Raw genomic sequence first — 20,589 nt, 5'->3', positions numbered from 1 at the left:
ACCATCCTTGCTTCTAAGAAGCATTCTGATTGTACTTCTTCTAAAACAGATTTGTTCATTCTTTTGACAGTCCATGGTATATTCAATACTCTTTCGCCAGCACCACAATTCAAAGGCATCAATTCTTCTTCGGTCTTCCTTTTGCATGCATATGATGCAATTGGTAATACCATGGCTTGGGTCAGGAGCACCTTAGTTTTCAAGGTGACATCTTTGCTTTTCAACACTAAAGAAGTTTTTCACAGAAGATTTGCCCAACACAACGCACCTTTTGATTTCTTGACTGCTGTTTCCATGGGTGTTGATTGTGGATCCAAGTAAAATGAAATCCTTGACAACTTCAATCTTTTCTCTGTTTATCATGATGTTGCTTATTGGTCCAGTTGTGAAGATTTTTGTTTTCTTTGTGTTGAGGTGTAATCCATACTGAAGGCTATGGTGTTTGATCTTCATCAGGAAGTGCTTCAAGTCCTCTTCACTTTCAGCAAGCAAAGCTGCGTCACCTGCGTAACGCCAGTTGTTAATGAGTCTTCCTCCAATCCTGATGCCCCATTCTTCTTCATACAGTCTGGCTTCTCAGATTATTTGCTCAGCATACAGACTGAATAGGTGTGGTGAAAGGATATAACCCTGATGCACACCTTTCCTGACTTTAAATACGCAACAACCCCTTGTTCTGTTTGAACGACTGCCTCTTGATCTATGTAAAGGTTCCTTGTGAGCACAATTAAGTGTTCTGAAATTCCCATTTTTTGCAAGCTCAGCTGGCACTTGTCCACCACGGGTGACCCCGTTAGTATCTGAATAGCAATTGGCACAGCTTCCAGCATCACAGCAACATGCAAGCCCCTGTAGTGCAACAAACTGACAGACACGTGGGGGTTAACAAAGGATTAGTATTCATAAAATATAAAAACTACAAAATCAATAAAGAATAGACAAACTTTTTTTTTCTCACATTCCAGGAAAAAAAGAAAGTCTGTTGCCATTGAGTGGATTCAGACTCATAGGGACCCTACAGGACACGGCAGAACTGCCCCATAGGGTTTCCAAGGAGTGGCTGGTGGATTTGAACTGTCGACCTTTACAGTTAGCAGCTGAGAAAAGAAATTAACAAGAATTCATAGAAATGAATATCCAAAAAACGCACAATAAACATACGAAGAGCTTCCTAGTAAAGCAAAACAATTAAAATGGGGGATCTTTTTCTTCTACAGATTGGCAAAAATTTTAAAGATGGATCTTATAAAGTGTTGGCAAGTATGTGGACTGTACTTTAGATCTTGTTGGTGAGTAATCTGACAGTATCTTGTCCCTCAGCCTCTACAATACAGCAATTATAAGTCTCTACTGTAAAAAAAAAAAAAAATTTTTTTCTTTTACTGTAGAGAAAAACTTGTACTTATCTATATAACCAAGATGTTACCCTATAAGCTTTAACTATGGTACAAGATACATACAATACCAGGTGCCACTCTGGAAAATGTGCAAAAGTGAGATAACTAAAAACCAGGCTTGAGCCCTTCTTCCACAGTGAGTCAAGAGAAAGATCTGAGGGAGGATTTCTTTGGAAAGAGTAGCTGTGAGACCCCCAGAGGGAGTCGTCTCCCATTTGAACAAAGATGGTAATATCAGTTTATTACCTCAAGTCTAACAAAAGAGTTTTCAAGGAGGCCAGCTGGGGAGTTTTATATGAGTCCTCCACATTAAAGGAAGCACTAAGAGCTGCTGCCTGACCCTGGGGACCTAGAGTGTGAGAGGCTGGCTGGCTAGCTGCTTTGGTGGCCAAGAGTGAAGGAAAGTTGCTGCCGCATTGGGACTACCCAGTGGGATTCTGTTGGGGCAAACAGTACTTGATGTTTCCATGGACCAAGGGTGGTCTACAGGCAAGAACGAGCTGATGCAGGGCTTGCCTTAGGTCCAGTCCTCTAGAGCTGTCTGGAGACACAGTGTGACCTCAGAGAGCAGAACTGGAGGTGAACCACTGAGTTCCTAGGGGCTGAGAGGGAGTAAGGGACCATCTTTAAAGAACCTCAAGAGCACCCCATGAGAGAGTCAGCTTTAAACATCTATCGGGCCCAGGGAATGGAAGGCCTCTTAACTACAGTATTGGTTCCTAAGGATTTTCCTGTCTTCTTTACCATTTTCCCACCTCCATCCTCAGGAAGTCACAGCAATAGAAAGATGTTGACCTGTGTTCTCCAAGATGTACTAAGTACAAAAAGCAATGTTCATTACAATTCATAGTCTTGCATTAAGAAAAACATTAAACATACTTTGAAGTCGTTGGGTGGTGCAAAAATTGATAACCGTGGTTACCTCTGGGGAGGGGAATAGTAGAGAAGGAGTGTCAAATGAGAATTTTAATGTGTCCATATTACTTTATCTTAAAAGACAAGAAGATATTCATGTATTCCTTGATTAAATGCATTTTTAAGACAGTGTTCTTAGGAACTGATCCCATCTGCCAGCCTTAATCTACTAACCATGGCTCACCAAAAGTTCTACTTATCAGACACACAGGACACCTTTGGGCTGTTTTTTAAATGCATGATTGTCGTTTTTCAGATTTCCTCACAATATGATCTCATCCAAGGGAATCCTGCACCTAGAGCTTGGATGTCAACTGTGGAAGTCAAGCTCTGATTCCTCTCTAAACATACAGGATTCACAGCTGAAGTTGTGTTTTCTTAATTATATTTTAAGAAATTCTTTTTGTGGTTTCCTCTGTCTACAAGGGTAGGAATAAACAGGACTTTATTAAAACAAAAACAACACTGAGATGTCCATTTGAAAATAAACCAACAAATGGCGAATCAACAACCATTAAACCCCACTGTCGAGTCAATTCCAACTCACAGTGACCCTAAAGGACAGAGTACAACTGCCCCATAGGGTTTCCAAGACTGTAATCTTTACAACAGACTGTTTTATCTTTCTCCCGCAGGGCGGCTCGTGGGTTTGAACCAGCAGCCCTTTTGGTTAGCAGCCAAGCGCTTAACCACTGCACCACTGAATCCAGAAAACCAAACCCACTGTCATCCAGTCAATTTCGACTAACAGCAACCCTATAGGACAGAGTAGAGCTGCCTCACAGGGTTTCCAAGGCTGTAATCTTTACAGAAGCAGACTGCCACATCTTTCTCCTGTGGTGAGCCAACCTTTTAGTTAGCAACCAAGCACTTAACCACTGTGCCACCAGGCTCCTTTGAAGAGCCACCAGTAATGAATAACAAAGGAGATTAGAAGACTTGAAGTTGTTGGTAAAAACCCTCCCATGCGTAAGCGCATTCATGGATGCATATGTATGAGTGTCCCTGCGTATTTGGGTACAAACACAAATTTGTTTTCAGACAGAAGAAACCTAATACCAAACAACAGCCTATGAAACTGGCACAAAAAAACAGTATTTTGATTATCAACCAAACATCCTAGGAAGCTGATAATCAGTTTGAAGAAACCAGTTAAGAAAATCATGGTTTTTAAAATGTCTTTTGGAAATAAATGGTGTAAGAAGCATCAGATGCCAAGAAAAGGCTGAGTGAAGAACCAATTCACGGTACTGCAAACCTTCAGCCACCTGTATCTTGTACCATTTCTCCCCTAAAACAACTAGTTGCCTATCAAGTAGATTCCAACTCCTGGTGACCCCATGTATGTCACAGCATAACTGTACTCCACAGGGTTTTCAATGGCTGACTTCAATGCCTTCTGGATGGTCTCCAATCTCCAGCCTTTTGGATTGCGTCGAGCATATTTGTACTACCCAGGGACTCCATTTCTCCCCTACATCCATCATATTTCTATGCTGTGGAATCCACCAAACCCACTGCCGTCGAGTCGATTCCGACTCATAGCGACCCTATAGGACAGAGTAGAACTGCCCCATAGAGTTTCCAGGGAGCTATGGAATAGGAATTGGCAAATTACACTTGGTGGTCAAGAGCTTTTTCAAAAATATTTTTAAATGGCTGGAAAATTTCAAAAAAAAAAAAAAAGAATAACATTTAATGACACAGAGTTTAAATGAAATTCCAATTTCAATGTCCATAAATAAAGTTTTATTGGAACTCTGCCACACTCATGTGTTTACATACTGTCCATGACTGCTTTCATGCTCTAAGGGCAGAGTGCAGTGACTGCAACAGAGACCATATGGCCTGCAAAGCCATCCAGCCCTGTACCCAAAAACTGTGCCAACCCCTGTTGTCGACCCATTCAACCCTCTTACTCCTATTTACACTAAGCAAGCATCATTACTGATGGCTGCAAAAAACACAACCATTCAGCCAGCCTCTTGTATATGTTTGAGTGATTATCAGTTGCCCAGAGATGATAAACTTTTCTACATTAGCCCGCTGACTGGTGCTTATTCAGACTTCCTGGGCGCGAGCTGCTTCAACACACCCTTGAAACTGTCCATGAAACAAAAACGCCCCTAATAAATACATAGCTCTAAACTTGCAAAAACACTCATAAATGTTAAAGGACAATATGCAATGTCCCAGGAATTAATTCCCCATAGTTCCCACTAGTATAGAGCATTATAAATTTCACATTCAATCACGCTTTAAAAGTAACCATTGCTGTAGAAGCCCTGGTGGCACAACGGTTAAGTGCTTGGCTGCAAACTAAAAAGGCAGTGGTTTGAACCCACCAATGGATCTCCAGAAGAAAAGATCTGTCGATCTACTTCCATAAAGATTATAGCCTAGTAAACCCTGCAGGGCAGTTCTACTCTGTCATACAGTGTTCCTGTAAGTTCAGAAATGACTTGATGGCACACAACAATGCCTATATATATTATCTATATACTCTGAAGTTCTTATGTAAAGCTATTTGGTTAATTTAGTTTGAAGATTATTTATAACATCCCTTATCATATGCAAATTATTGGCCAAATAGCTGCAAGAAAAACAAAATAAACCAGACAGTCATACCTCTCTTTCAACCTCTGACCTCCCTGAGCATTACTCAGCTGCCCTTCAAAACTGTCCTCTCCCTTGTACTTACAGTTACACATTCTCTTAAGCTCACTAATACTATTATCTGATCTACAAAACTTCGCGAGTCACCACCCCAGGTATATCTTAGGTAATTCTGCTCAAAACCTTTTCTGACTTTTCTTCTGCTCCTGTCTAAATTATCATCCCTTCATTTCTCAAGCAAGCCAAGTCCAGCCTCTAGAACATCCTAAATCTACAGGACAGCCCTTCCATTTTTAAAAGCAAAGTGCCACATGTGAGGAAGACATGAAACTAACTTGCCACCATGTCTCTAGATCTAGAGAGTACATACTGGGACTTCACAGCTGCTCAAATGTATCCTCCTGACCATTTGTGCTCCTACTGCAACCTTCTGGAGACCTTACTAGAAGGGAAAGGATGCACTGATCAGCTGACACATATGTTCTAATCATTCTATTGAGCCTGGTTACTATGAACCAATTCCCTGAGCTTCCATCAATTCTGAATAAAGTAGGGAAAAAATTAGTTTCTTGTTCTGCAAAACAGATGCACTTGATGCTGGTGATCCCATTAAGTACTCATATTCTTCTGTGAAATACTCATGACACCATTTGCCTGCTCCTCCAAGTATTTATCGAACACTGGTGCTGGTGCTGTGCTAGGAACCGTAATATATAAACTAAATAGGGCATACCCAATGCTGTCGAGTCGATTCTGACTCATAGCAACCCTATAGGACAGAGTAGAACTGACCCACAGAGTTTACAAGGAGTGCCTGGCGGATTCGAACTGCCAACCTTTTGGTTAGCAGCTGCAGCACTTAACCACTATGCCATCCATAGTTTCTTCTATTGGGTAACTTTAACTTGCTGGGGGGACAAGTCATATGTGAAATAATAAAAGATCAAATATGCCAAACGGCCAAAATGTGTGGAAGAGATAGCAACAGAGTAATGTGAGAGTGCTGGTGAGGTTGTGTGGGCCAAGACAGTAACGGCTCCAGAAAGGAAGAAAAAAAAAACAGCTGAGCCTGAGAAGATAGGGAAACCCTGGTGGCATAGTCGTTAAGAGCTACCGCTGCTAACCAAAAGGTCCACAGTTTGAATCCACTAGGTGCTCCCTGGAAACCTTATGGGGCATTTCTACTACGTCCTATGGGGCACTGAGTTGGAATCAACTCGATGGCAATGGGTTTTCTTTTTCTTTTCTGGGAGGATAGAAAGAATTCCCCTGAGAGAAAATCCCACGTGTGAAAGGACAGAAAAGAACAAGGAGTATCTGTTAATAAATAAACCACTTTAAGGAGACCAAAGATCCATTATGGTCAGTCAGAGAAAAAAATGACTAAGACAGAAGGACAATCACATGAGGTGTTAGGTGGCCAAAGAAGTTGAGACCTGATAGGGAATCAAAAGGAAGTCATACAAATTCTTGAACAAGAGGATGATGTCATGAAAGTAGCATTTTGGGGATATACATTAGTTCTGATTGGACAGTTTGGGTCAGTAGAAAGAAAACCAAGAGACAAGGTTAGTTAACCAGTTAATATATGATAAGGTATTGGCTTAAGTACTCTGAAGGTTAGATTCATGGAAGAAAAGTGTAAAGGTGATTGTAAACAACCCAGACACCAGCTCTGGTGAATGCAGATAAGCCATTTCTTCCCTTGTCTTGCCCAGAATCCTGACTACCTACATGAAGTCATCACATCGCTCATTTACAATGAATAATCACAGTGATGGCCAATGCATAAGAACCTCCTAAAACCCGTTACCTTCGAGTTGATTCCAACTCATAGCGACCCTATAGGACAGGGTAGAACTGCCTCATAGGGTTTCCAAGGAGCAGCTGGTGAATTCAAACTGCTGACCTTCCTTTCTAAACCTTCAAAGGTTAATATGACAATTAGAGAATTCACCCTTGGTGATTTAAGAAATTATTATACGTTGAAAACTAGTAATCCACACATAGCATATTAGGTAATTCTGTATAAATAGGAACTGCCTGTTTTTTCTAACTACACATAACAGTTTACTGTATTTGTTGTTTATCTCCCGCTGCCATTCCTGCACTGAGAAATGTCAAGGAAGTGCAGAGGAGAGGCGAGGGCGGCAGGCTGAGGACCGTGGGCACGGCGTGTTCTCAGAAGTGCTGTGATGATGGAGGGGTCCTTGTAGGGATGGTGGAAAGCCTGCAGGTCCCCAAGCAGCTCCTGATTCAAACATCTCTTGGAAGACAGGAAGCGCCTGTGAGACTAGCTAGCACACACCTTCTTGAAGCTGTTTAGACACTGTCTCCATCTGTTCCTCTTAACAGCTTCCTTCTGCCGATGTGAAGCTCTCCCATCTTATCTGGCTTGAGTTACTGCCAGTTTGTTTTCATAAAGATCACTATCTTGGCCAGACACTGGGAAATAAGTGAGACGACAAATGTGGTTTTGATGAAAAGGAGACATTAAATGGGGTGTTAGCTGTGACCCAAGGGACAGGGATTTCACACCCACTTGGAGGGATGGGTCAAACATTAGGACATCTTGCCTTCAAAAGCCATCAGAGAGGAAGGATGGCTTGCCCAGCATCATGTACAGGCCTACTCATGTGGCCATTCAGAGAAAGAACTTTATCTTTGTGCCCTGCAGGCATGCTTGCTGAAGAAAATGTTCATTAAAAAAACCAGAGTATCTACTCTTCCAAATTTCCCCTTAAGTCAAATAATAAAACTAGACCATAAATCAGGTGTTAAACCAAAATCCAATAGAATAACCAGAATTTTTACAGGCGTAGATGTGATCAGAGAAGGCAATGATCTTGATCTTGCTCCTTCTAGAAGCAGCCAAGACTTGCCCAAACCCTGCTGTTGTTAGGTGTCATCGACTCATTTCCAACTCATAGCGACCCTACATACAACAGAACAAAATACTTCCAGGCCCTGCGCCATCTCCACAATCGATGCTATGCTTGAGCCCATCACTGTAGCCATCGTGTCAGTCCATCTTGTTGAGGATCTTCCTCTCTTTCGCTGACCCAAACCCTGCAGCCAATCAATCACCAGGGGACCTACTCCTTAATGGGAAAAACTCACGTCCAAAGGGGCTGGACATACCAGTTCTACTTACTGTTAAAACCTTTCTGGAAAGTAAAAAGCTATTTCTTTGCAAGTAAAGGATTTGGATCAACGAGGCAAGGAAGAGATTTCCTAACAGATTGTCATTGTTAGTTGCTATTGAGTTGATTTCGACTCATGTCAACCCTGTGTGTGCAGAATAGAACTGCTCTGTAGGGTTTTCAAGCCGGTGACCTTTCGGAAACAGATCATCAGGACTGTCTTCTGAGGTACCTCTGGGTGGGTTCAAACTGCCAACGTTTTGGCTTACTTTTCAAGTATTTTATAATGCTTACTCTTTCTGCCATATTATACATTCATCCCCACTTCTTATCCCCTTTAAGGGTCAGGAACCCTTAAGAAAATGTAAAGGCCAAAAGAGTTTCTGCTCTCAGTATAACGTATGTTTCTGGCTTCCCCATCTAGCAGAAGTCTGCCTTTGCCCTCCAACAAGTGTAGCAAGTATCATTTTATAACTATGGAAAGAAAGCCAGTCAGAGGAACTAACGGGCTCCAGTCACCACATCTTTGCACAAAGTTACACTAGGCATAATATTTTTAAAACTTCCAACAACTCTATAAAGTAGGTATAACTCTCCTTTTTATAGATGAGGAAACAGACTTTACGAGGTTAATGAACTAGCACGAGATCACACAATTAGTAAACAGCCTAGTTAATATTTAAGCCAAGTTCCTCTCATCCAGGGGATCTCACTCAGATTCATGGGCTCTCCGTCTGTGGACCAGAATGGGAAAATAACATTTTTCTTGTCGTCAGCCTCTCCCTGAAATTAAGCATTTTCCTTCAATTATGAATGTAGGCAACCAATCACAGTAGGCATTAGCTATACGAATGACTCTATCACCAACAGAAATAAAATATTTTCATCTCGTTTTACAGTTGCAGATTTTGAAATGCTGTTTATGCTCACCATTACCGAAGTCTATAGTAGTCTTTGGAAACCCTGGTGGCAGAGTGGTTAAGTGCTACAGCTGCTAACCAAAGGGTCGGCAGTTTGAATCCCTCAGGCGCTTCTTGGAAACTCTATGGGGCAGTTCTACTCTGTCCTATAGGGTTGCTATGAGTCGGGATCGACTCAATGGCACTGGGTTGGGTTTATAAACCAAAAAAACCAAACCCACTGCCATCGAGTGGATTCCAACTCATAGCATTAGGTTTATAGTAGTCATTAAGCCCCTCACTAGATCTTGTGCATTAATAAAGAAACATATACCACTGTGTGACAAATTTTTTTCTTAAATATTTTAAACACTTTAATTTTTAGTAACTGTTTTCTGTATAACTGGCTTCCTTTAGAGTTATATTTATTTTATTCCATGCATTTAAAAACATTATTCTGAGAGGTGTTCCATAGACTTTTCAGTCTGACAAAGGGGTTCCCACAGACGATAAGTTTAGGAACCTCTGCTCTAACCCCAAAACCTACACCTCTTCCCATTTTCCCATCCAGCCTGCCTCACGCTATATTTTCCTTCAGGGGTCTGTCCTTTCCCAGACCACCTTAAAATTATTCTCCACACAGAATTTTAAAAAGCAGTCACTGGAGACTCCACGACAAAATCAACTAATCCACTGTCTGCTCTCGAGCAGTACTTATATTTATGCATTTGCGTGGCTGCAGAGTTAAGGCCCAAATGAGCTTCAAGTATGACAGGCAAAAAAAAGAAAAAAAAAATTATCATTTTGCTGACACGAAAAAGTTTATCAGAAACTCTAGAGCTGCCTGACAATTGTCCACCAGCACAAATCAATTTCCATCAGCAAACAATGGCCAACTGGTTAAAACAAGAAAGGAGGATCATAAAACAGTAAACTAATCCAGAGAGAACCGCTAAATCTCAGCCAAGATTCTCTGAGTATCAGGTAACATCCTTCTCTTATATTTGGAAATGCAGAGCCACAGCTTTCCCCCAAATCCAGACTAAGAGCAGTCTCCTGGGAGAGTACTTAAACAACACACCAGACTCGCATGCATAATGTATAGGCGTGGGTTCCCTCAGTGAAAATCAGCCAGGGGCAAAGACAGCTTCCTCACTGAGGACACTGGCACAAAGCTTGCATTTGTGATAGGTTACAGCGCAATCGCAGGGGGTCGCTGTTCTGATGTTATTACTATAAACACAGAGAAGATTAGTAGGAAGAGAAAACATATCTCAGATTTTAAATTGAGTCTTACATTGCAGAGCTTTCCCTATCTCCTTAATGAGGCCATTCATGTTGACGTTCTTTTGAAATGAATCGTCTGTTCAATACACACAAGAATGTGAATACTCCGATCATAAGGTTAAAGGATTTCTTTAAAAATATTTCTTAGTTGATTCAACTAAACCATGATATCATTTCTTCCTCTGGTTTGTTCAACTCGATGTTTTCTGATTCTTAACAAAGAAATTCTTTGTAGTTTCATGTGAAAAGCTAAGTGAGAAACTGTGGCCTCCACCATGCATGCCCGGGCGCGTGGCTTGACCAATCAGCACTACCTTCGATTCGGTTTTTCCAACATCAGTGTTTTGGCTTGTGCGTCACTGGATCAGTATTAGCTGATGCTCAAACACAGGGTGCCTTTGGAGAGCAGCAACAACAGGAACCTCCCAGGTCCTCTACAGTTGTTCTTAAAAGATTGTCAAATGGCTTTACCCATCCATGCTAGACCAACTAGCCCTTACTTAGTGAGTTTCAAAAAGTCAATGTTGAAGACACAGAGCCTAGATAATAAAGTCACAGGTACAGGTTGGGAGTGAGGCTCTTAGCTAAAGTATGGCATTTTATTCAGCTCCAAAGGCTGATTTCCCAAGTTATCAAGACCAAAATAAATTCTGCTGAACACCAAGCCTTACCTAACAGTGAGCGACCCGGGGCAGCTCATGTTCAACTCAGAACATCTGCCCCAGATGGCGCTGCAAACAGTTAATGCACTCGGCTGCTAACAGAAATGTTGGAGGTTCAAGTTCACCCAGAGGCACCTTGGAAGAAAGGCCTGGTGATCTGCTTCCAAAAAACCAACCAATAAAAAAACCTTATGGAGCACAGTTCTACTCTGACGCACATGTGGTTACCATGAGTCAGGGTCAACTTGATGACAACTGAATTTTTTTTTTTTTAAAGAGATTAGGCAGCATGCAGGTCTCTACCTGCATTTGAGATTTCTTAAATCCAGAGGTAAGAAGTAATAGGGCAAAGGGCACCTGGAATCTGTCTCATCTTTTCTGTCTCAAAAAGTAGGTAAATAAAGCCCACAATGTATATGAGGCCAGGTGTATGTATAACCACACAAATCAGAATGTAATAAGTCTCTAAAATCACTAATGTACCCCCCAGCCATCACCCTGGTTTCCTCCTAATCATCTCAATTTAAACCAATTAAACAAAAGGCAATTATTAATCAGGAGCTCTTCCCTACTTACTGGATGGAAATTTCACTCCTTAAAGCACATTAAAAAGTATGCTCCAGAACAGACTGCTGATTATTCCCTCATTCTATTCAGCGCTAGATGATGAAAGCTGGGCTATTACTGCCTAGCTGATTGGACAGAAAATGAATAGAAACTCCCTCCATGTATTGTGCTTGCAATGAGATACAGTTCCCACCTCCTATTCAGTTGTGCCTTGTCTATCTGACATCTGCAGACAAAATTAAGTGTGTACATTTTAGAGAGGTGTGCAAATCCCCTCTTTTAATACAGGCAGCCAAACTTGCCAAGGCTTTCATATGGTGGGACCTCGAGTGAACAGACCACAGAGCACAGTTCAAATATTTCTTCCTTTGAAAATTAAGACTGAAAGGAAATTTATGTGTTTGCTAATTATTTTTTCTTTTTGACTTAAGTGTTATCACGGAGTTCTCAAAAAGGCTTTCCATTGATAATGGGGATGGTGGTCAGAAAAAAACAAACAAAAAATTACTTACTTAAAAGAAACAGAAACATAAAAATACAAAATCTCAAAGGAACTTAAAAGATCAACTATTCCAAAAACACCTGTTCCCTGACCAAATCAGACCCAAATAAATTAAATGACTTGTCCAAGGCCACTGGCTTGGGTATTCAAGCGCGCGCGCACGCGCACACACACACACACACACACACACAAAACAGATTTCCTTGGTTAATGATTGACTTTCCCATTCTGTTACACTATCTATGCTCTATCAAGGCACAGGAGGAAATCTTTCAGGGAATGGTAAGCATTGTCAAATAAATCACAGAGTCACACTCTAAATTCCTTTTATATACTGATGAATTCTTTTCCCTAAATCCAAGTTAAGTCTGCTTTCAACCTTCAAAAAATGTAGAATCTAGAAAAATTCTGCCTCTAAATGAAAAAAATTCAAGTATCTTACACACCCTACAGGCAAGTGCACCTGAGACCCCATCTTAAGATAACAACAATAAGCTATTAAACAGTAATAAGCTGTAACATTTCTAAGGTATGCTCCATCCCAGTTAGACAAAATGGGAGGGTAGAAAGCAATGTGATACAACTTTTTGTCCTCTGTCCACATTAGCATTAGACAGGGCTCCCTAGCCAAGGAGTTCTCATTCCCATTGAAAAAGTCATGATGCCTGAAAACAAATCCATACTATCACTTATGAGAATGATTTCTTTGGAAACATGTAAGATCTTAAAGAGATTCAGTTGCCTATATATATATATTTTTAATTATCAATTATTTTTAGTGATTCAAACAGATAAACTAGAAGAATGAATCTCAAAGTGTGGTCCCCAAACCAGCAGCTTCAGCAACACCTGGGAACTTGTCAGAAATACTAAGTTTTCAGGCCTTTCCCAGACCTACTTAATCAGAACATTGGGGGATCCAACACTCTGTGTTTTAATAAGTCCTCCAGGTGACCCTGAAAGCAAGCTGAACTTGGAGAAATGAACTAGAACATTCTACAATGCCACACTGACTTGTGTTGATGGACTGATAACCCTGGCACGCAGACACGCATGCTCTGGTTTCTAGTTCCTAATGCTCTCTTTACACGGGCCCTGAAGTTTGTACGGAGTATCAAGCTTATCCAAGTTAGATCACTTTCTGGCAACTATCTATGGCAGACGCTGCCTAGAAATGAGTCATTTTCCAAAAGTATGGAGGAGTTTTATGAAGACAGAATTTATGACTCAGTTTTCTATTGTTTAAGTGGACAGCTAGTTCTATCCATTACAAATTAGATTATGCCTGCTTTTCGCCAAAGGCAAAAACTGCAACTTGAAATGGAAAGAAATAGGAAATAGTAATGTGCTTTGTGGCAGCTAATAATACGCTGACTTGATGGACCTGGTACACATGGTTACTAGCCTACCAAGGTGAACATTGTATCTTTAAGCACCTAAATCCAGCATTAAATAAGATGAAGATCTGGCCAAAGATTAAGTTTCCTGGTAATTCTACTGCAGTAAAAGAAACTTAAATTTTATATACATATATATATTTCTTAAATATCTTTGCTATGAAGAAAAGTGAAAAATGCTTAAAGTAATAGAACCAATCAAAGATGACCTAAATAAAAGACATACCATGTTCATGGACTAAAAGACTCTATAGTTAAGATATCAATTCTCCTCAAACTGACCTACACACTTAACACAATCCCAATCAAAATTCCAGCAGGATTTTTTTCAGCATATAAAGAAATCAAACCTATTGCCATCAAGTAGATTCTGACTCATAGCAACCCTACAGGACAGAGTAGAATTGCACCATAGGGTTTCCAAGGAGCAGTGGTAGATTCAAACTGCCGAACTGCCGATCTTTTGGTTAGCAGCAGTAGCTCTTAACCACTGTGCCACCACGGCTCCATTGAAAAGCCAATAATAGACTTTATGTGAAAAGGCAAAGAAGCTTAAATAGCTAAAACAATTTCTGGGGAAAAAAATAACAAAGTTAGGGGATTCATACCACCCAATTTTAAGGCTTACTATAAAGGTGCAGTACTCAAAACACAGTTGTACTGGTGAAAGCACAGACACTGATCAATGGAACAGGGAGTCCAGAAATAGAACCACACAAATGTGGTCAACTGATTTTTGACAAAAGCACATTGGCAAGTCAATGGAGAAATGGTAGTCTTTTTAACCAATGGTGTTGAGACAATCAGAAATCCATATGGAAAAAATAAACCAACACCTATATGTTACATTACATCTTACACAAAAGTTAACCCAAAATGAATCACAGGTTTAATGTAAGACATAAAACAACAAAATTCCTAGAAGAAAACACGGGAAATCTGTAACTTTGGGTTAGACAAAGAGTTTTTAGAATGAAAGCAAAACACAAACTACAAAAGAAAATAAATTCAATAAATTTGAATTCATCGAAATGAAAAACTTTTGCTCTGTGAAAGATTCTGTTAAGAAAATGAAAACACAAGCTTATATACTCATAGAAAATATCTGCAGATGATACAGCCAATAAAACACTTGTATCCGGAGTACATAAAGTACTACAAAACTCAGCAACAAAAAATTTTTTAAATGGGTAAAAGATTTAAACACTTTACCACATAAGCCTATGAAAAGACTGTTGTTGTTGTTAGGTTCCATCGAGTCAGTTCCGACCCATGGTGACCCTACGTACAACAGAACAAAACAATGCCCGGTTCTGCACCATCCTCACAATTGTTGTTACGCTTGCGCCCCTTGTTGCAGCCACTGTGTCAATCCATCTCATCAAGGCTCTTCCTCTTTTTCGCTGACCCTCTACCAAGCATGATGTCCTCCAGGGACTAATCCCTCCTGATTACATGTCCAAAGTATGTGAGACATAGTCTCACCATCTTTGCTTTAAGGGGCATTCTGATTGTACTTTTTCCAAGACAGATTCGTTCATTCTTTTGGCAGTCCATTCAGTACTCTTCGCCAACACCACAATTCAAAGGAGTCGATTCTTCTTCAGTCTTCCGTATTCATCAACCAGCTTTCACATGCATATGGGGCAATTGAAAACACGACGACTTGGGTAAGGCGCACCTTAGTCTTCAAGGTGACATCTTTGCTTTTTAACACGCAAAACAGGTCTTTTACAGCAGATTTGCCCAATGCAATAAGTCATTTGATTTCTTGACTGCTGCTTCCACGGGTGTGCACTGTGAATCCAAGTAAAATGAAATCCTTGACAACTTCAATCTTTTCTCCATTTATCATGATGTTGCTTACTGGTCCAGTTGTGAAGATTTTTGTTTTCTTTATGTTGAGGTGCAGTCCATACAAAAGGCTGTGGTCTCTGACCTTCATCAGTACTTCAAAAGTTCTCTTTAATTTGAGCAAGCAAGCTTGTGTCATCTGCATAACATAGGTTTTAATGACTCTTCCTCCCATCCTGATGCTGCACCCTTCTTCATATTTTCCAGCTCCTCAGATTATTTGCTCAGCATACAGATTGAATAAGTATGGTGAAAGAATACAACTCTGACACACACCTTTCCTGGCTTTAAACCATCCAGTATCCCCCTGTTCTTTTCAAACAATTGCCTCTTGATCTACTTACAAGTTCCTCATGAGCACAATTAAGCATTCTAGGATTCCCACTTCTCACTATTTTATCCATAATTTGTTATGATCCACACAGTCAAATGCTTTTGTGTAGTCAATAAAACACAGGTAAACATCTTTATGATGTTCTCTGCTTTCAGCCAATGGGATCCATGTGGCATCAGCAATAAAGTCCCTGTTCCACATCTGTCCATATACTGCTGTCACTGCTTTTGAATGATCTTCAGTAAAATTCTACTTGAGCGTGATATTAATGATATTGTTCGATAATTTCTGCATTTGGTTGGATCACCTTTCTTTGGAACAGGCACAAATATGGATCTCTTCCAGTAGGTTGGCCAGGTAGCTGTCTTCCAAATTTCTTGGCACAGACAAGTGGGCACTTCCAGGGCTGCATCCGTTTGTTGAAACATCTCAGTTGGTATTCCATCAATGCCTGGAGTCTTGTTTTTTGCCAATGGCGTCAGTGCAGCTTGGACTTCTTCCTTTGGCACCAATGGTTCTTGATCATATGCTACCTCCTGAAATGGCTGAATGTCTACCAATTCTTTTGGTACAGTGACTCAGTGTATACCCTTCATCTTCTTTTGGTGCTTCTTGCATCTTTCAATGTTTTGCCCATAGAATCCTTCAGTATTGCCACCTAGAGGCTTGAGTTTTTTCTTCAGTTATTTATTTATTATTTTTTTTCTGTTTGAGAAATGCTGAGCGTGTTCTTCCCTTTCAGTTTTCTAACTCCAGGTCTATGTACATTTCATTATAATACTTTTCTTCTTGAGCCATCCTTTTAAATCTTCTGTTCTGCTCACTTCAGCTACTCTACATTCAAGAACAAGTTTCAGAGTCTCTTCTGACATCCATTTTGGTCTTTTCTTTCCTGTCTCTTTAATGACCTTTTGCCTTCTTTATGTATGATGTCCTTGATATCATTCTACAACTCATCTTGTCTTCGGTTATTATTGTTCAATGAGTCAAATCTATTCTTGAGATAGTCTCTAAATTCAGGTGGAATATACTGAATTATTGTACTCTGGCTCTCATGGAGTTGTTTTAATTTCCTTCAGCTTCGACTTGAGCTTGCATATGAGTAATTGATAGTCTGTTTCGTAGTAGGCCTCTAGCCTTGTTCTGACTGATGATATTGAGATTTTCTATTTTCTTTTTCCACAGATGTAGTCAATTTGATTCCTGTGTATTCCACCTGGCAAGGTCCTCATGTACAGTCAGCCACTTATGTTGTTGAAAAAAAGGTGTTTGCAATGAATAAGTCATCATTCTTGCAAAATTCTATCATGCAATCTCCGGTGTTGTTTCTATCACCAACACCCTATTTTCCAAATACTGATCCTTCTTCTTTGTTTCTAACTTTTGTATTCCAATCACCAGTAAATATCAATGTATCTTGATTGCATGTCTGGTCAATCTCAGACCACAGAAGTTGGTAAAAGTCTTCAATTTCCTCATCTTTGGCATCAGTGGTTGGTGTGCAAATTTAAATAGTTATATTAACTGGTCTTCCACGTAGGCATATAGATATTATCCTATCACTGACGGCATTGTATTTCAGGATAGACCTTGAAATGTTCTTTTTGATGATGAATGCAGCACCATTCCTCTACAATTTCCCATTCTCGGCATAGAAGCCCATATGATTGTCTGATTCAAAATGGCCAGTATCAGTCCATTTCAGCTCACTAATGCCCAGGATACCACTGTTTATGCCTTCCATTTCATTTTTGGCAATTTCTAATTTTCCTAAATTCATACTTTGTACATTCCACATTCTGATTATTAATGGATGTCTGGAGTCATGCCACTCAGCAAATGATTTACTCCACCCATGTCATTAAGGTCAACTCTACTTTGAGGAGGCAGCTCTTCCCCAGTTGTATTTTCAGTGTCTTCCAACCTGAGGGGCTCATCTTCTGGTACTGTATCAGATGATGTTCTGCCGCTATTACTAAGTTTTGCATTGGCCAATTTTTTTAGAATTAGATTGCCAAGTCCTTCTTCCTAGTCTCTTAGTCTGGAAGTTCCACTGAAACCTGTCCACCATAGATGACCCTACTGGTATTTGAAATACCAGTGGCATAGCTTCCAGCACGACTGCAACACACAAGCTACCACCGTATGACAAACTGGCAGAAGAGTAGTGGTACACAAATATAGTCATATGTTATGAACTATATACCTAAAAAGTGAATTTCAACATATGTAAATTTATAAATGGACCTATTGCTGCCAATTTTTAAAATGCAAATATAATGTTTTTTTTGGGGGGGAGGGGAGCATTGAAACAAAATTTCAAGGTAAGGGAACAACTCTTCTTTGCAAAGGAACCAGACACTAAGAGTGACTCCATAATTGGCTTCTCTATAGAGCACTGTCTATAGTAAATCCATCTGTAAATGTTCAAAGATGTAATTCAAAGATGTCAAATTGTCATTTAACATTTTCTATGGCTATTTTCTGTTCTATTTGAAACGACTATGAATGCTTTGGACCACTTTTCGTCCACATATTCCATCTTTTCTACAAAATTCATTATATTTTGGGTATTTCTAGCCAATTAATACCTCTACTATCCTGGAGCACTAAGAAATATTTTTTAATTCAACTATAATCAAATACTAACCTGAAGAAATATTCCATCAGTTATTTTTGGGAGAAAATATCATGAATTGACTTCTAAGTTCTGTTATGACTTTATGATTTTTACCAGTCAAACAAACACAAAAGCTTAAAAATACCTAACATTTGAAATCCTAATAGGATGCTTATCTCTCCTCTAAACAATAAAACATATCAAAGTAACCTAATATTTTAGTAGCTTTTTTGGCAATCGTATTGCACTATTGATTTATATTGTGTTTAGTACAGTCAACTAAAATCATAAGCCCACTTCCTACACACTATCACTAAACTAAGGAATCCTGGTAATGTAATGGTCAAGCACTCAGTTGCAAACCAAAAGGTCGGTGGTTCAAACCCACCAGCAGTTCCGCGGTAGAAAAGGCCTGGCAATCTGTTTCAGCAAAATTACAGCCTAGGAAACCTTATGGGCCAGCTCTCTGTCCTACATGGCAGGCGTGAGTTGGAATCGACTTGATGGCACACAACAACAACTTTACCAAACTGTATCTCCTTTAAAAGAAGGATACACCCTTTTTCCTCAATGAGGACATTTAGATCTCCAAACCCACTTCTATTCTGGCTTTCTTGCTAATCTCTCTCTCAACCTTTATTTTTAAAGAAATAAAAGAAAACAAAAACATGACTCTATTTTTCCAAAAGCACAGTACATTCGTATTTGGAGCACAGCCACTTAACACCCAGACATCTCTCAAGTTGAAATTCAACTTGATGAAATGTGCTTTGCTTAAATAATTTTGAAAGCAAATAAGAAATAATTTTGTTCCTACAGATTCAAGCATCTGTATCTCCTCTCACCTCTGTCCTCAAGTCATATTCTTTAAAGTCAGCTTTTTTTTCTTAAGCTGAACGCTTAATGTAAGAAGCAATAACTAAGCTACAAAACAGGTCTATTCTACACCTTTTGGCTATTGTGAAAAGTGCTACAATGAACATTGGTGTACAGGTTTCTGTTTGTGTTCCTGCCTTCACTTCTTCTAGGTATATACCTAGGGCTGGAATTGCTCAGTTATATGGCAGTTCTATGTTCAATGTTTCAAGGAACTACCAAACTGTTCCCAAGAGTGGCTATACCATTTTATAATTCCACCAGCAATGGGTGAGAGTTCCCAGCCAATGGTATCATTTAAATATTATTTTCAATGTTCTATGTTCTTATGCAATAAGAATTTTTTTTAGAAGAGCATGGGGATAGCAATTTAATTGGTTCAAAATATATTGGTAAAAACTTCTTAATATGAATCTAAGCTATTAATTCAAGACATAGTGGAACAGTCAAACACCAAATAAATAATCAAATACCACTAAATTGCAGCACTCTAATGTCAGAAGCATCTCAGCTATTGTACTGTGTATTGCGCTGTCAGATGGGGCAATGGATTTCTCTTCAATTTCACCTCAAAGCAGAGCTCACAGATACACTGAATTCAGCTGAGTATATTATTTGAGGATTTACTGTATTCACAGCACCACAGGTGATTCAAACAAAAAGGTGGGGAAAAACAGTCTTTACCATCAAATAACTTACAGTCCCATTGGGTAGGGAGCGGGAGGTAAGTACAACATATATTCAATGTCAACAAAAGGTGATAAACAATGTGCCATGGTAGAGATCGCTTCTGGTTCAAGAAGCGTTCAAGAAGCAATTGCTTCTAACAAGACTTCATGAGGGCAGACCACCTGATGCAGGTGAGGGAGAAACAAGTGATAGAGGGGCACAGAGGTTTGTGGCCAGGGAAGTGAAACAATGAGGGTCATGTTTCAGGAAGATTAATCTAATGGTAGAATGTAGAACAGGCTAGAGGGGTACACAGACCAAACATAAGCAATTAGCATGGTGGCAGCTGGCAAGGAACAGAGAAGATAAACATGGAAAAGCTCACCTACAGAGCTAGCAAAAGACCAGGTGTGAAGCGAAGGACAGCAGAAATTTGAATGTGACTGAGGTTTAAGGTCCTGGGGTCAGTAATTTTTAAAATGAAACACATTCTGATACTGGAGGGAAGGGTTTGGGGTTTAGATTTTTGTTTTTTTAAGGTCACCAATTGGCCCAATAGCTTCCACTACCTCATTTGCTGTGTCAGATCATGCTTCTATAGCTTATTTGAAAGATGGGAAGTTACTGAACTTCACTGATACTAAACTTCAGTGTTTTATAAAAGTCCAGGAATTTTAAACACACATATAAAACTATGTGTTTTAATATGCTAGATCTTATCACTGTATCAGATCATCTTTATTATTGAGGGTGATGCTTTAGTGGCAGACAGATCTGGGTCAAGTCCAGAGCTTTCATCCTGCTCTGACCTTGAACAAGCTAACCTCTGAACTTCAGGGGGGTTTAAAATG

The 20,589-nt window shown here is 39.8% G+C and overlaps 1 protein-coding gene across 5 annotated transcripts in view; it reads right to left on the bottom strand.

Annotated features, from left to right (window-relative positions):
• Window positions 1–20,589, bottom strand: part of IQGAP2 (IQ motif containing GTPase activating protein 2) — a 328,352-nt gene that overhangs the window by 197,855 nt on the left and 109,908 nt on the right. The window lies entirely within an intron of this gene.

This window comes from Loxodonta africana, chromosome 2 (assembly GCF_030014295.1).
Source record: "Loxodonta africana isolate mLoxAfr1 chromosome 2, mLoxAfr1.hap2, whole genome shotgun sequence".
NCBI classification, from domain to species: Eukaryota; Metazoa; Chordata; class Mammalia; order Proboscidea; family Elephantidae; genus Loxodonta; species Loxodonta africana.
The sequence above is the reverse complement of the archived record's forward strand: the minus strand, read 5'-3'. Positions and strand labels throughout refer to the sequence as shown.